A 17249-nucleotide genomic window follows, 5' to 3' on the forward strand; every position below is an offset into this window, starting at 1 on the left:
GTTCTGTTTGTACCATACTTTCCTTACTGGGGCCCTCCGCTTATAAGTCTAGCCGTTGAGGCGGCTTCCTGACTCTTCCTCCCCTCCTCACTGGAGGGCTTGCCGTCGTTGGTACTTCCTCGTTCTCTCCTCCGTCGGCTTCCTCATCCTCATTCGGAGCAATTTCCTCCCATATTACGTATTCGTTGTCCTCCACTTGTTCTGCTGGTTCGGCACTTCCTCCCTCCGTCGACCTTGATGGCGCCTCTGAATGTGCCCTCCTCCAGTCCAGTGGCGGCTCCTCCGTTTGATACGGCTTCAGGTAGTCTATGTGGATCACCTTCTTTCTTGCTTGTGGTCCCCGTTGTATCCGATAGAGCAGGTCACTGATTCGGTGAAGTACTAGGTAGGGCCCTTGCCAACCATGTCCTAGCTTCCTTCGTATCCCTGGTGGATACCAGAACCACACAAAGTCTCCATCTTTGAATCCTATTGGCTTTACGTTTTTATCATAGCCCTTCTTTTGTCGCTTCGCAGCTTTCTTCATTGCGCCTCTTGCAAAATTGTACGCTTCCCCCATTACCTCCCGTATCCATTGTACGTATTCATGTGTGCACTGTCTAACCGCTTGCCTCTCCGGAGGTGGTCCCACCATTACGTCTATAGGTAAGTGAATCTCCCGTCCAAACATGAGGTTCGGTGAGCATCCTGTAGATGCTTGTGCAGTGGCCCGATAGGCCATCATGACGAAAGGCAGATGCTCACACCAGGCACCTATCCGCTCGAGCGTGTTGGCGACCGCTGATAAGCTCTCACGAAAGTTTGCTAAGACTGAGGAAAACTGGGGTCCATGTGCAGTGAGATCAACCGTTCCATATGCCGCTTCCGCAAGGATAGTCGCTGATGCCTGTCGTCGACTCGGCGCCTGTAACGAGGTAACAAAGGCTGCAAAGCTTTCCTTGGTCATTAACCCTTGCACACGGTATTCTCCAGCAAATTCGTATCTGCCTAAGTGAGCAAAGTGCGTAAGGTTGTGCAGCAACTTGCTTTGTTTGAGCGTCGTACCAGACAGCCCCTACTCTGTACAACGGACGCAACGGAGTGTAGCATGGTATTTCCGGAGTTGCTGTCGTGAGGAAATGCGTGAATGGCTTAAGGAAAAGGGGAACATTAGAGGCATACACTGGTAAGTACCCATAGCAAGCGACGCGTCGATCGTGCCTTCACCCGAATGGGTGTGCACCTGAACAGGTACAGCACTTCGCCGGCTCGTATCGCACTTATCCCCTCGTCCATGATATCCCCGTATTGTATTGTATGTGTCGATCGTGCATAGGGTAGGTTATCTAACTCAACCTTGGCATAACTTGGACAATCTTGGGATAGAGTATGTTCAGTTAACCAGACCGTGTCACTATGAATCGTGACACAGTAAGAGGAGCTGCAGCTGCCACCGATAAAGACAGGGGCTAGGTATTTTTTAATATAAGGATCAAAGTGGACGTTGTGTGGCCGGACTACAGTGTACTCAGCAATGGTTTCGGTTGTAGTACTAGTAAATGCGTTCCAGGCGCGGTTTGCCTCTGGAAACTTATGTATGATTTCGACTCCTGCAGTGTTTTTATCATTGATGACAGCTGATCGACATTCTCTATACGAGACTTCTCCCGTGTATACGACCTTTTCATATGATACTGTCGGCGGTTCCGTGAGATTCCTGTTCTTTGCCTTGGGTGGCTCCGCACGATTCTCAGTTTTGTCGCTGGTCGAGTGCAGCATGGTGGTGGGTGCTTCCTGCTACATTCCCTCTTCCTGGGACAATTCCTCGACAAGTGACCGCTCTGCAAGCAGCCGAAACATAGTCTTTCCCCTTTCACGAACTCCTGTCGCTCTGACATCGGTTTTCGACGAAATGACCCCATAGGTTATGTGTGCGAGCTTAATTTGTTGATTTCTTTTTGTAGTAATCAGACTAACGCAATTTTTCTCAATTAGTCAGACTATGACCGAAAGATCATGTAAAAATACTAGAATATTTGTGACACAGGGATTAACAAATGTAGTTTGGGGGAGTGACCTAGAAATCTTCTATAAACCAGGCTAGCAATTGAAACAAACAATATGTGATACAAGAAAATGAGACAACAATATCAAATGAGACAAAGATTGTCTCAAACCTAATAAGGAAAAGGTTATTCAAAAATTGTGATGCTGGTTCTGCCCGCTGAAGCCTGTCCTCCCTCCGGTCATTGGTCGATACGAAGACCTCGCCGGGTCAAGTGGGTGGGACATCGAATGGCAAGTCAACGTGACATCAATCATCTGTCGTCCAACCGAGTTTCACCGTCGCTGCCCAAGCACCAACGCATAAAACTGATGTCTTGAAAATGTGTATTTATTCTCATTAAACACCGATTTTCTGAACTCAGCTTGGAGTATTATCACCTTACAGTTTTTGTCTTCTCTCATTCCATTTATTCCAACCTGTCCACATGGGAGATTTCCTCTAACTTCCCGTTTTCATGGGTTCCAGAAAACTTCCGTGCCTCTCAAATCTATGCCAATTAATCCATTTTTCTCCGGGGTCAATTGTTGTAATCCTCTATATATGACGTGTCAAATATATAGAGTGTTATTTAATACCTTATAGACTAATCCTGGACCTGGGTACAGGGGTGTGGTCCAACTTAGAGCATTAGGTGATATCTCTTTTGAAGACATTACCTGGGTTATTACATTCAAGCAAGTGGTTCGATCTATAGATTTCTTCATCATTGTACCTTGACTCGGCTTCTAAGAGACTGGTGGTACTGGCTACTCCTACTTCTTCTTGTGGAGAACATGGATTTAAACCATCTGACCATATAGGTAATTTTGTTTTAATGAATTGGTCTGTTGCTAATCTGACTTCCGGTTCTCCACAATATTTAAGAGTGCATGATTGATTATGCAATACAGGAGGGATAAAATGGTTGTACACTAGGGTTATTTCTTTATTCGTTTCCGTAAGGACATCTAACTCAACCTTGGCATAACTTGGACAATCTTGGGATAAAGTATGGGTATAGAGTATGAACAAAGGGATGGTATTGGTTAGTGCTCTAGGAGAACTGAGACTGTTAAGTGTCAGAGCTCTCAGCCATCCCAGACAGCTGGTGGTGCTGTGCACTATACTGACGAATGTAAGCCATCCCACTAAATGCACATAGACTACTGGGCTAATGGGCCTAGACCCTCTTAATTAATCTTAAGCCTAAACATTTGTTATTCGTTACTTTGTCAGTGTAACATTAATATATTTGTGGAGCATTATACGCTGCGCGATTGAGATAAAGGACACGCATAACAATATGCACCGCCTGGAAATCTTTCAGGATGGTGTGCATGCTTTGTAAAATTATATCAAAAGTATATACATATTTGGTCTTTGGGTGCTAATACACCCGAACACAGTATTAAAATAACTATAAATTCAATAGATATAATCTAATCTAAACTTTTGACACCATTGGATTAATTGGCAAATATAGATCCAATAATGAATGTGTGCTTTAGGCCAATCATAGTTATATTGGGTGACTAAGCTACACGAGGGTCTGGCCACTGGCCGCAACACGTGTTTAATAGCAGTGACGAATTCATCTTCGACAACTGCTATTTATTTTGTTATTTACAACGACTAAAACTAATTAACACATATATACATTTTGCAATATTCCCTTTCTCTTCTGGAATTGTTGTAGTTATTTGCCTGCGTTGTTATCTCTTGGTCAGCAGACTTGAATAAGCAACCGTCGCACACTAAACTGAACATGTCGGGAGCAACGATTGTGCGAATCTTTTCTGGGTGCCCCTCTAGACTGTCCTTGAAGTTCTTGTAGGATTTGGGGAAGGAGGAATGTACCACAGGTTTCAGTTGCGGTGTAGTTAGATCTTTGCGAACTTCTTCTAAGAACGCTTGTCGGGCTTCCCCAAGCTTAAGATATGATGTGTTCATTGCTGCAGGGATGTTCTTCGTAGAATAGTCAAAAGATATCCGCACGATTTCAATAGCGTGCTCTACAACGAAGGAGCAATATAGATTCCAATGGTCGTATATGAACTCGTGTGTCGAGAGTTAGTTTTGAGAACAACCATTCGTACTACTCCGTTTATTACTCCTGTAAGTGGCCACGGACTAAAGGCAAAATGCAGAAATGTCCGAAGAGACACAAAGGTGACCGGAAGTGGTTTGTGGGCCTGAAACGTAACGGTCGACCTTTGCATGGAAACTGTCTAAGGAAGCATAGGATGCGAAAGAAAGGCAAAGGTTTGTCGAAGATGGAGCAAGTCGTTCCGCGCAACGCCTGGTTCCTGCCTATTTTCTTCGGAACGAAGGAGAACAGCGTGCAGGAGCAAGACTCCATAGCATATATGAAGGAACAATATACCAAAATCAACCAGCGGTTGAGAGACAGATGATAGGTGCGAGCGCATGGGAGAAAATGTTATGTTACTGCAGACGTCAGCAAGGACGTCATCGTCGCAAACGTGGTCAAAGACACTAAGAAATGTTTGCCGTCTCACACGAGGAACGCCTCTGCTTTTTCGTACAGAATGCTAGACTAACGCCCTTTGCTACTGCAGTAGGCTAAACTTCGTGTAGTCACCATTGACCCACGTGGCCTCGTCAGCAATATTTGCGAGGTATCGCGTGAAGTTCATGTGACCCGGAATGTTGCACTTCAGCACCTGGGCGATTTCTGGTGGTGCCGAAGTTTATAATTTGTTCATATTGTAATTTATTGTTTGGTTTAATGTACGGCATTTACGTACACACACACAAAAAACACGCAATATACGATTATATACGCATACATCGATCTCTGAAATTGCCTAATAACAATTTTGTCCCCCAGCTTGATCGCATTTATTTTAAAACATGTGCGTTAGTACGTCATGACTGGTACTATAATGGTGGACATGTTGCTGGACATGGACATGGTACATGAACATACGTGAAACATACTGTGTAATACATTGTGCAACATATATTGACGTTATCTCGTGCCTATACATTAAAGTTATATCCTGAAACATACCGTGGTGTTATATCGTGAAACATATATTGACATTATCGTAAAACGTACAATGTACATAGAGTGGTGCACACAGTCCTGCGTGTTACAACACGTGTTTGTTAGATACATGGTGACAAAATACGTCGCATGTGCATCGTTATACTTATAGACTAAGACGCATTCTTAGTCTAGTCAGCAGCCTAGGCAGCTAGTGGTACTATGTACTATGTTAACTTACATATCGAACGGTGATGTGGATAGCGGTGGCAGCAACAGTAAGAATGACACGTATGTAGGTTTGATTGCAAATAGTAGAGCAGACTGAGAGCGCCGCCGTGCTGCGTGTACAAAGGTTATATACCGTGTCCTCTCCCAGTATTCACATGTATTTTCACCCAATTTCATTTTTGTTTTATAGTCATGCCATGTTTTTCCATCAGCATAAAAACCTATTGTGGACAGGATACCCAAACATAGCGCTCGAATGCAAGGGATGTGCGGATAAAGTAGCAGATATGATGAGACTTTAGAAGATTCTATTTTCAATCCTTGTTTTCCTACTGCGCTGGGTTCAATGCCTGACATTTTATTTCTAGAGATTAATGGTGTGTTTAATGTAGTTGAATTTTTTGTAGTATAAACCATTTCTCCTATTATTTCAGAAATAGGTCTGACTGGCAACATCTTTAAAAAATGATACGATCCAAGTATTGCTTTCTTTCCAGGTATTGGTGGCAAGGACCTAACATTCTAAACATTTAATAGCTACAGGTAATGAGACAAATAGTCCACATCTGTAATGTCTGAAGTAATTCTGTAGCCTGTACGCTCCTTGGATCTAATTGTAATGTTAAGACGGGCATAACACCATTTGCATATTTTGCGTATTGACAACTGATCTTTTTCCAATATGCACGTTATCATCACCATCTACCATCAAGGTTAAATGTTTGTTCAAATCGTCCGTCATACTTATTTTCAAAGTCTTCTTCCATGCCCACTCGTGCAGCATGGCGTTCATGAATGAATTCATCCATGTTAGTATCCATCCTGACATACGGTGTCACATAGGTGCGTAGGCAAACCCTAATCTTGTGAAACAAATAGGCCACGTAACATGTTCATAAATATTTTTAATAACGGGCCAGCAACTAGAGTCATAGAAACTACAAAAAATACACACTCTAGCCCAAAGAGATCTGGATATAGTGAATGGTCCCACTTAGAAGCATCGCCCATTGCAGCAGATACTTCTACAAATTCTAGCCATTTTTCCCACGCTTTTCTTATCTTATCCCCTTATATCAACGAGTGGTGTCCCACTAGTTGTGTGTTTAAACGTTTTTTCTTTTTTATAGTGATAAGTAGTGAAAGCTCCAACCACCATCCAGTCTACTATTCTAGCTCTACAACTAAAGTATGATATTAATCTAGGTGTTGTCTTATCACTCACTTTATAGCAAATAACTTACATATCAAAGTGAGATGAATGCGCTGGAGCACAGTAAAATGAGACACGTCTGTCTGGTGATAGCAAATAGTAGAGTAGAATGAGAGCGAGCCGTGCTGCATGTACAAAGGTTATATACGGCGTCCTCTCCCATTGGTCACGCTGCATGGGTCACTCTCTCATTGGCTGGAACGTACGGGGTCAGCTGCGCGTCGGTGATCCGCGTTTACACAAAGGCTTGCCCCGTACGCTTACTAAATTCGGTTATTATAAAATTCCCATATTTCTGTATAACCTATACCATGGTTCTTGATGCTGGTTTGTCCTGCCTTTTCCAGGATGTTTGATAGAATGAGTCCATAGAGACCATTTTTGTTCAGGGATAGTCCAGTAAAGTACTGAGGATCTATCATTTTTCCTAATAGTATGATAACTCTTGGAACGCCTCTTCCTTTTGTCCTCAACATTTCGAGAATTGTGTATATTCTCATTGTGGACTCTTGTAACTTCTCGTGACGCAGCTCCAATAACAAGCTAACCGGGTTGACTCGCAACACATCACCCACCTGAATGAGTAGTCCAACTAACGTCAGTCCATATCCTGATATGCGCATGACTCCAAGAGCCAGAAATCTACCCTTAGTTGTGTGGTCAGACATTCCACCTACAAGGTAACAGTAAATGGATTTGGAGACATTTGTACCGGGAATCACAACGTGTTCTCTGAAGCTCTGGGGGAAAATGTTGCTGTCAAGGAATACCCAAACTAAGGAAAAATTCTACAGCAGAAATTTAAACATTTTTAGCACGTGAGCTCAAGGGAAAGCTGAGTCCTGTGCTTCAGATCGGATGATCACACCGCACTCCTATAAAAGTGCTAAAAGAAGACTAGCTAGCGCAGTCTTGAGGAAAACTTTGCCTCTATTCCTACCAGGCAAAGAAGCGATGGTGCAGATGCTACTTTCCACGGCACCAATGCCAATGGAGTCTGGTTACACAACGGTTACAATTAAGAATTTGGACAAGGATGTGAACAGGTTTTGTACCTCTCGCACAAAGGTCTCTCCACTAATTCGAAACGATTGAGGTTATTTTGCAATTACCAAGACTCTCCACAATAGATAAGAGTGCATGATTGATTATGCAATGCAGGAGCGATAAAATGGTTGTACACTAGGGTTATTTCTTTATTAGTTTGCATAAGGACATCTAACTCAACCTTGGCATAACTTGGACAATCGTGGGATAGAGTATGGGTATAGAGTATGAACACAGGGGTGGTATTGGTTAGTGCTCTAGGAGAACTGAGACTGTTATGTGTCAGAACTCTCAGCCATCCCAGACAGCTGGTGGTGCTGTGCACTATACTGACGAATGTAAGCCATCCCACTAATTGCACATTGACGACTGGGCTAATGGGCCTAGACCATCTTAATTAAGCTTAAGCCTAAACATTTGTTATTCGTTACTTTGTCAGTGTAACATTAATATATTCGCGGAGCATTATACGCTGCGCGATTGAGATAAAGGACACGCATGACAATATGCACCGCCTGGGAATCTTCCAGGATGGTGTGCATGCTTTGTAAAATTATATCGAAAGTATATACATATTTGGTCTTTGGGTGCTAATACACCCGAACACAGTATTGAAATAACTATAAATTCAATAGATATAATCTAATCTCAACTTTTGACACCATTGGACTATTGGCAAATATAGATCCAATAATGAATGTGTGCTTTAGGCCAATCGTAGTTATATTGAGTGACTAAGCTACATGTGGGTCTGGCAGAGGTCCCAAGTTGGGAAAGTCCAAGAAAGGGAGCCAGCAATCCAAGAAAGGGAGCCAGCATTGGCCCAACAATCCAAGAAAGGGAGCCATGTCCATCGCCGTTTTTTCGCAGTGCGCAAAAACAGGAAAAAAGTTGTGGCGGCTGCGATATGTGTTTGACTACAGACTAATAGACTACAGAGAGAGATAAGAGAAGACACGTTCACTAGTGTTTTATATCTATATCTCTAATACAATACATAAAGTCAGTGCGCTAACGAATAGAAAAGCATTACAGTGCATAGTAACCGTATCACGCAACTTACACCTTTCTCAGACTACGTCTCGTCACAACAAGCCCCGAGCAGTCGGCCGCTTCCTCTTTTATACGGTGCGCCCCGGTCTCGCGATCGCGTTTCTCCCCTTACGTCACAGATCTCTTTTAGCTCCCAACTCTGACCAACCGGCCCTCCCGAATACGGCAGAGTGCGGATTCCTACCGCTATCTCCCGCTACCTAATATGGTTGCGGGATGCGTGGTGCGCACTTGGCGCGATGCCACGGCTAATTCGGACCATGGTGTCAACACGGCCATCTATCGGTCAGCACCGTTATCTATAGGTCAGCCCATGTGCGGCCGCCTGTCACACTCCGGAGATTCATGACTGCGATTCCCAGCCTAGCTGGCGCCATCTCGAGTCGCTCTCTTTGATTGTAACGACCCTGTTACAAGACTCCCCCCCTCCCCGACACGACGCGATCGCCTCGCGATTGCGACACGGAGGTATTGATTGAACAGCGTTGCCCCTGGCAACCAGAGGCAATCAATACAGCCGCACGCGGCCGCAGTTAAGATGGCTGCCGCGTGTCGCGATAATGGGGTGCTGGCTGATAAGGATTAACCGAGGGGGATCCTAATTAGCTGGCGTGATCGTGCGGTGACTGCAAAACGTTAATGTTAACATAGGGCTAAGGCATTGTCTATGTTATGACGATAATGCGGACTGACACTAGCTGATCAGTCATCCATGTAATCTAGTCCAAGTGGCTTAGTTGCCGCTAATCAGGCGTGAATTCCATCAACGCCGAAAGCGGCGGCCATGTTGAGCGCGTGTGACGCATTCCTGCGAATAGACGGCGCCACCTCCTGGAGGGTAGTGGCACAGAATAGCGGGTCTTTCCCGTTAGGTGCCGCCACCATCCAGAGCAAAGGTGGTGAAGCCGAGCGGAAGCCAACCGAACGCGGATGAGACGGACGCGGTGGTTGGCGCATGCGGCACGTGGCTGAGCATGCACCGCGCGCGTGGCGACGCCTATATAAACTGCTGCACGAGCAGAAATCGAAAAATGCTCCTTCGACGCCAGACGCGACCACTTGTACATTTTAACAGTGCGGTGTTGAATCTAAATTAAACAACTAGTCATGGTATATATTGNCAAAGGTGACCGGAAGTGGTTTGTGGGCCTGAAACGTAACGGTCGACCTTTGCAAGGCAACCGTCTGAGGAAGCATAGGATGCGAAAGAAAGGCAAAGGTTCGTCGAAGGTGGAAATTGGTCTTTGGGTGCTAATACACCCGAACACAGTATTAAAATAACTATAAATTCAATAGATATAATCTAATCTAAACTTTTGACACCATTGGATTAATTGGCAAATATAGATCCAATAATGAATGTGTGCTTTAGGCCAATCATAGTTATATTGGGTGACTAAGCTACACGAGGGTCTGGCCACTGGCCGCAACACGTGTTTAATAGCAGTGACGAATTCATCTTCGACAACTGCTATTTATTTTGTTATTTACAATGACGAAAACTAATTAACACATATATACATTTTGCAATATTCCCTTTGTCTTCTGGAATTGTTGTAGTTATTTGCCTGTGTTGTTATCTCTTGGTCAGCAGACTTGAATAAACAACCGTCTCAACAATAGTGTTTTCAGGGCAGTTGAAACATCCTGAACAACCTGTAATTACAACCTCTGACACCTCCAGCTCAGTTATTCTCTTAGTAACAATAACATCTTCCAATGTTAATAAGATATCCGCATTCCCAACCAAGCTACCTTCTTTTTCAACACCATGAGGGATAGGGGAAATTCCTTTAAAGTCGCCAAGGTTTTTGAGAAATCCATAAGAGTCAAGACAACAGTGATCTATTTCAACCCATCTATGTGCAGCAAAAATGCATTTATAATGTTCCTGTAACTCACAAACACAGGTGCCCACTGCGTCAGGCCCCAGGTGCCCACTGCGTCGGGCCCCAGAGTGTCCCTTCGGTCATAAAATTGGATGCTGCCAAATTGTTTGGAAAATTTGCCCCTCTTATTAATAGCCCCGGTTTTGATGACACTGCCTGTTTGAGCATAAAGTTTAGACCTGATTTTAGTCTCTGGTGCCTCGTCCAGTAACACCCTGTTGGAGACGTCAGCTGACCCTTTATAAGATTGTAGCCATTTACAAGTTGACTGACCTTGGAACCTGAAACACACTTGAGCCTCCACTTTTTCATCTATGATCTCAAACACTTCAGTGCATGGTCTTTTCATTTGGTGGTAACAATAATTAAGCACAGGTACACCCTCTATTCATTGATATGCATCCTGGGCCGTCGCAATTCCAGCTTGATGTGCCTGGTCTGCTAGTTTGGCATGTCAGGCTAGGATCACTAATAACGTTAGCATTGTCTTCTGGGTTCGTTATGAGTTCCTTGCAGGTAGAGCAGTCGTCAGTACAAGTATCACCTGTCCTTATAACAACTCCAGTAGCACATGTAGTATATAAAAAGACTCTGAATCCAGCTATACGAGTGTTAAGTATTATTATGTCCAGGTTGTCTGCTCGGCCATTCTTTTGTGTCAAGGTGAACCCTGCTGCTGAAAGTGATACGGCAGGCAGTTTTGTCGAGATAGTATTTCTCCTCTATCACAGTTGCCTGTTTCAGCTATGATCTGCACTGCATTCCTTGCCATATTAGGAGGCAACCGGGTATTATATTCCTCGAATCCTAATGTATCCAAGTGCTCTTTGGCAAACAGAGAGTCATCATGCTTGATTGTCTTGGCATCAATCTGAGCAGTTATCAAAAGAAAGATGATGATCAAAAGAAGCTATAACGATGGAAAGGCTTAGTAGTCTCTTAGTGATCTTTACCAGAGAATAAATGAGAGAGCTTGTGTATCTAACGAGAGTTTTATATCTGAAGAAAAGCAGCTTGCATCCTGAGACCTTCCTACCACCATTGGTACAGACAACATAGTGGTCTGGGGTCATGGCTTTCATCGTGCAGTTGGAACATAGCGCTGAGCAGCTGTGCCTCCAGAAGTACCTGTTACCACACCTCGGACAGCAGGATAGTTTATTAAGCTTTATTAATAAAAGCAGCACAGGCACTAATGGCAGGCAGACCGCCATAGCCAATATAAAACTTATTATATCACCTGCAGTATAAAATCCCACCGTTAGAGCACTGACTGAGAGCAGGCCTATCATTCTGAACTTAAAACGGCATAAGAAGTAATTATTCAGGGACAGCGACCAAGCTGATTTAGACAGACAAAACGCATGTCTGCTTAGCTCAATTGTTTTCCTCTCTGTGTCCAAGTTGCAGTTCGAAAGAATCGAGATGCGTCAGTAGTCCGGCAGTTTGAACACGTGATGAGCAGCCTTCCTTTCCAAGAAATGATCTGAGTAAGATTCATCATTCACATCGATGCTGAACCTTATAGGCCCTGTAGAGGATCGGGACACCTTCAGACCCTCTGATACCAATTTTATCTTAGTACTGCAGTGATCGTCATAGCAGAGGAAAACAACCCTCGGATTCCACCTGTAGGCACGTTCCATGATTATGGCCCTTCTGTCCGCTCCTTTAGGATCTAAGGTCTCAGTGCTTATGCCATTTTGGCAGTGTGGTCTCAGCAATTTCTGTATCCTCTGAGGCGAGAGTTCACTACAGTAGGTGTGGGTGCATGGGTTTTTGTCCGAAATGATCACTCCAACCCTGTTTCTTTAATGCGTTGTGTAGATACACATTGAGCCTAGCACCATGAACTTCTGACAGTTACTGTTTATGTCTGTCTCATATGATCCCTTTAACCAAGTGAAGCCCCTGCTATCCCTTTTGTTGTGTTCAAATGATCCGCTAGTCATTGCCTCTGAGTTAGCTACCCAGTTTGCACTACAGTCTTCTCTCCAGGGGTTGATCATTGATCCGCAGCTGGGAGCTAACCTATCAACAGAGCAGTTGCCAATGTTGTTAAATGCTACAGGGGATTCGGTGTTGCAACGCTTGTCTCTAGCAGCCAGTGACCTGAATTCTAGTAGAAAGGCAAATTGCCTGACCAAGTCACAGATTGCAGTTAAGCTGATGCTTAGACATCTTGACATGTAGTTTATTCCTACTTGGTCATTGACGGTAAGGCTGTTGGACCTCCGATGATGTGATGAGAAAAGATTTCTGGCGACAACGGTTTCACCTGCTATGCTGCAGTGGTGATAGTCTGAAGCTGGCATCTTGTCTAGTATCTGTTTGGCAGACACAGTGGTGTGGTCAGGGAACTCATAGGAATCTAACGGATTGTCATGGGGAGAGTACGCAAGTGCTCCACCATAGCAAAAATCAGAGGGATCACATGCTGTCACAGTGTCGAACTGCCACCATTTACCTTCTCTATTCCTACTGAAGGACATTAGAGATTCTTTAGTAGGAAGGGCAACCAGTTGTCCTGGTCTCTTTGGCTCATTGGCTGGAGCCGCATCTGACAAGTTCACAAGAAACCATATTAGCAGAAGAGGCAAGGCAGTAGTCACGGTCGAGTAGATGGAGTTTGTATTAGATTGGGGAGAGTCTTCCTTTATTAGTGTGTGTCTCTGCCAATATTCTGACAGACAGAGAACGCAACGACATGAAGGAACAATATACCAAAATCAACCAGGGGTTGAGAGACAGATGATAGGAGCGAGCGCATGGGAGAAAAAGTTATGTTACTGCAGACGTCAGCAAGTACGTCATCGTCGCAAACGTGGTCAAAGACACTAAGAAATGTTTGCCGTCTCACACGAGGAACGCCTCTGCTTTTTGTACAAAATGCTAGACTAACGCCCTTTGCTACTGCAGTAGGCTAAACTTCGGGTAGTCGCCATCGACCCACGTGACCTCGTCAGCAATATTCGCGAGGTATCGCGTGAAGTTCACATGACCTGGAATGTTGCACTTCAGCACCTGGGCGATTTCTGGTGGCGCCGAAGTTTATAATTTGTTCATATTGTAATTTGTTGTTTGGTTTAATGTACGGCATGTGTTGTTGCGAGCTCAATGTCACATCCAAAAAATTACAATTCTTTTGTTTGCTTCAAACGTTATTTGTAGACCATTGTTCCAAAGTTTTGCAGATGTCTTTCTTTGCGTTTTCGATTTCTTTTGGTGTCTTGTTTAGAATTCCGAAGCCGTCGTCTCTGTATAGACCCAGCGAATTCCAATAGTTTGGTTGTGGTTGTACTTTGGTTGTAGCAGACCACCAGTTTGCACGATTCTGTTCCGTCAAAGGATCCCATTCCGATATCGACTCCTCTTACGTTATTTCTCTTTATCCAAGGTTCTCCGTTGTTAAATACTAATGCGTGCTTGGTGTGAACAATGATGTCTTTCTCGGGCTCTTTGATTTTCGTGTATTTGCTTGCGTAGTGGACCGCTTTTGTCAAAAGGCTCTCGGTGATCGAATGGTAAAAATCTATTATGTCGAAGTTAATGAATTTCGCGGATTGTTTGTTGGGGAAACTTCTATACCATTCGAGTACTTCACGGGTGCTCTTCCAAAGGTTTAGTCCTGTAGATTCGACGACGTTCTCAACTAGTCTCTCTGTTATAATCTTGCTAATGTGCCCAATTTCGGTTTCAGTTATTCGGCTGATTTCCGTTTTTCCTCAATCATGACACTAATGGCCGAGCTCAGGTTCTTTTCTTTAACAACCAACCTGTTGTTGTACATACTGTATCTGCCTTTAACCATAATTTGCCACTGCAGCCACGTGGCTACCCCCTTAATCTTATTAGTCTTTATCATAATATAATAAATATATCGAATATAATAATATATTTCTGTATAAGAGTACGAGTCAAAACAGCAGTGTGAGATGTCTACCCATCTATGCTTAGCAACTATGCGCATGAAGTGAGTCTGCAGTTCACAGACACATGTGCCAACTGCACTGGATCTAAGTTCATTAATCCTGTTGTAAAATTGGATACTTCCAAATTGCTTTGAGAACCTGAAACCTTTCCTGAATTCCTGAAAGGACTCTAACCATCTACGTACGGATTTTGCTTGATACCTATAGCAGATCTGTGCTTCAACCTTGTCATCAATGACTTCAAACACTTTTGAACAGGGACCCTTCTTCTGGTGGTAGCAGCAACCACAAGTGCATCCACTGTTTATAGATAGACAGCCTGCTCTATCACAATTCCATCCAGATGTGTCAGGCTTTGAAGTGCTGCAGATTAAGTCTGGGTTGTTGATCACGTCACGGTTGTCTTCAGCACCAGTGATGAGGGTGTGGCACTCAGGGCAGCTTGCTGTGCAGGCATCACCAGTTCTTATGACGACGTCTGTGGCACAGGTCGTATACAAAAAGGATCTCAAACCAGTTATTCTTGTGTTGAAAATGATTACATCTAGATTGTCAACTCTGTCGTCCTTCTGTTTTAGAGTATATCCAGCTACAGATAATGGTCTAGCTGGCAATTTTGCTGTAACTACGATTTCTCCTCGATCACCGTTGCCAGTTTCTGAAACAACCTGAATGGCCTTGCGTGCCATGTTAGGTGGTAGCCGAGTATTATACTCCTCAAATCCAAGAGTACCTAAGTGTTCTTTATCAAATAGTGAGTCATCGTGATCAATGACTTCATCATCGATTTGTGCTCTCATCAGCATTAACACTATTCTGGCCTCAACAATGCAAACACTCAGCAGTCTTTTGGCCAGTTTAACCAGTATATAGATGGCTGAGCTAGCATATCGCACCATGTTTTTATATTTAAAGAACAGTAGCCTTAACCCTGCTGCCCGGCGGCCGCTATTAGTACAAATGATGTAGTGATCAGATGACGGCGTCTTCATAGAGCAGCGCTCGTGACGGTGTGCGTTCCATCGGCGTCGGGATCTAATCGTAGTATGTACGCGTTCGGATCACTTTGCACGTTGATACGTTTGATCAGTTTAGCTCTAATCATATCTTGTTTGGCTCACTCTAGAAGCGTCGCGTCGATGTTCGTCGGCGGCATGTCGAAAGACGACAGTGTATAATCGTTGCGTCCGCGAGTTTAAGGACGGCCGCGTCCCTCTCCTTTCCCAGGTTCTCGGTTTAGCGTGTGTGAGGTAGTCACCTTAAGGGTAGCCGTCCGGTCACGTCAATAGATAACACGAACACTATTATGAAAAACTACTCTCCGTGCGTTCTATTATACCTTGCACTTGTAACAGCCTAAACAAACAACTCTACGATACTAAACAGACTAAATTGTACAAATCGTAACACTCACGCCGCATATCGCGTAACCGAACACGCGTAACCTCGTACCTTAAAACGCGGGTCGCGAAGTAGCTCGGCGGAGTGAAGGTGGTGGAAATAAGGAGTATGGAAGGAATAGGTGTAGGAAAACTAAGGGGAGATCACGAGCTCTGAAAAACTGAACTATGCGGCTGAGAGGGGGAGACCCGAGTGTTGTAGCTTGGAAATTAGCCTCCACAGATGCGGCGCTCGACTAATATGTGTCACTCAGATGATGTATGGCGAGTGACACCAATAGGTGTAATACGTTATTTATCGTATCGCTTACGCCGTGCGTTTTCGCCGTGTGATAGCTCAGGTAGGGCGGCTAGTGTAGGGCGCTATAATTAATATCTGGAGAAGCCTGCGCTGTCCTACACTAAGTGTAGCCAGCTGCTGATAAAGGCCTGGCAGGTAACTTAGTTGATATAACTATCTCACCTCTCACCATTGCCAGTCTCAGAGATCACTTGAATTGCTTTTCTAGCCATGTTAGGAGGTAAGCATGTGTTGTACTCTTCAAATCCTAGCGTACCAAGGTGTTCTTTATTGAAGAGTGAGTCATCATGCTCTATTGTTTTAGCATCTATTTGGGCCGTGATCAGCAGCAGTATGATGATGGCAATAATAATACAAAGGCTTAATAGTTTCTTTGCTAATTTAACTAGGGTGTAAATGATTGAGCTAGTGTACCTTACTAGCGTTTTATACTTGAAGATTAGTAGTCTTAGACCAGTAGCCTTTCGTCCACCATTAGTACATATGACATAGTGGTCTGAGGTAAGAGCCTTCATAGAACAGTTGGAGCATATGCCTGAGCAGCTATGCTTCCAAAAATGTCTAATGCCACACCTTAAACAGCAGGACGACTTTGTCAGTGTAGTCAGCAAGAGCAGAAGAGGCACTATAGGAAGACAAAGGATGACTGCAAGACAGAAACTGATGATGATATCATAGTTATCATATTTCATGGCCATGTATGGGGCCGAAAATAAGGCGCGGCGTCGCACACGGGGGTCTGGCGTTAGGCCAGCTATAGACTGTCTGTGGGCTCTGCGCGACGGTGGTGGTGATGGTGGCTGTGGCAGCGACGCTGGAGTTCACACGAAGGCGTTTGTGTGGTGGCTCTCCCTCTGCCTCTGCTCTGTGGTGAGGTAGAGTGTTTGGGGTCTGGAGCGTCTGTTCGTTCCTGAATACGGCCTCCTGCTCGTCCTGTCGTTCTGCCTCTCTCTTGACTCCACGTTGCATGTCCATGTTTGCTGCCGTGACTGGGGAATACAGGAGATAGGTACACTTTAACATATGTGATTATATTGGTCCGTTGAGGGCAGAAGATTCATACTGGTGCCAGGTGTAGATGGAGGTGGAGGTGTAGGACACGAGGGGTCGAGAAGGCGAAGGGGGAGGGGAGAAGTGTGGGCGTAAC

At 44.4% G+C, this 17249-nt stretch overlaps 1 long non-coding RNA gene across 1 annotated transcript; it reads left to right on the plus strand.

Annotated features, from left to right (window-relative positions):
* Positions 1 to 3288: 3288 nt before the first annotated feature.
* Positions 3289 to 9788, plus strand: LOC106819199. The gene is made up of 2 exons (XR_001395374.1): positions 3289 to 4195; positions 9707 to 9788. It is a non-coding gene; the product is annotated as an uncharacterized LOC106819199 (long non-coding RNA).
* Positions 9789 to 17249: the final 7461 nt, after the last annotated feature.

Source organism: Priapulus caudatus, unplaced genomic scaffold (genome assembly GCF_000485595.1).
Source record: "Priapulus caudatus unplaced genomic scaffold, Priapulus_caudatus-5.0.1 Scaffold2966, whole genome shotgun sequence".
NCBI classification, from domain to species: Eukaryota; Metazoa; Priapulida; class Priapulimorpha; order Priapulimorphida; family Priapulidae; genus Priapulus; species Priapulus caudatus.